The following is a 388-nucleotide window of genomic DNA, read 5'->3' on the forward strand; positions in this document are numbered from 1 at the left end:
TCTCCCCTCTACACCTCTCCTCTACACCTCTCCTCTCCCCATCTCTCCTCTCCTCTCCTCTCTACACCTCTCCTCTCCCCTCTACACCTCTCCTCTACACCTCTCCTCTCCCCTCTACACCTCTGCTCTCCCCTCTACACCTCTCCTCTCCTCTCCTCTCTACACCTCTCCTCTCCTCTCTACACCTCTCCTCTCCTCTCTACACCTCTCCTCTCCCCTCTACACCTCTCCTCTACACCTCTCCTCTCCCCTCTACACCTCTGCTCTCCCCTCTACACCTCTCCTCTCCTCTCTACACCTCTTCTCTCCTCATCTCTCATCTCCTCTCTACACCTCTCCTCTCCTCTCTCCTCTCCTCTCTCCTCTCCCCTCTACACCTCTCCTCTCC

Source organism: Oncorhynchus tshawytscha, linkage group LG16, assembly GCF_018296145.1.
Source record: "Oncorhynchus tshawytscha isolate Ot180627B linkage group LG16, Otsh_v2.0, whole genome shotgun sequence".
Classification (NCBI taxonomy): domain Eukaryota; kingdom Metazoa; phylum Chordata; class Actinopteri; order Salmoniformes; family Salmonidae; genus Oncorhynchus; species Oncorhynchus tshawytscha.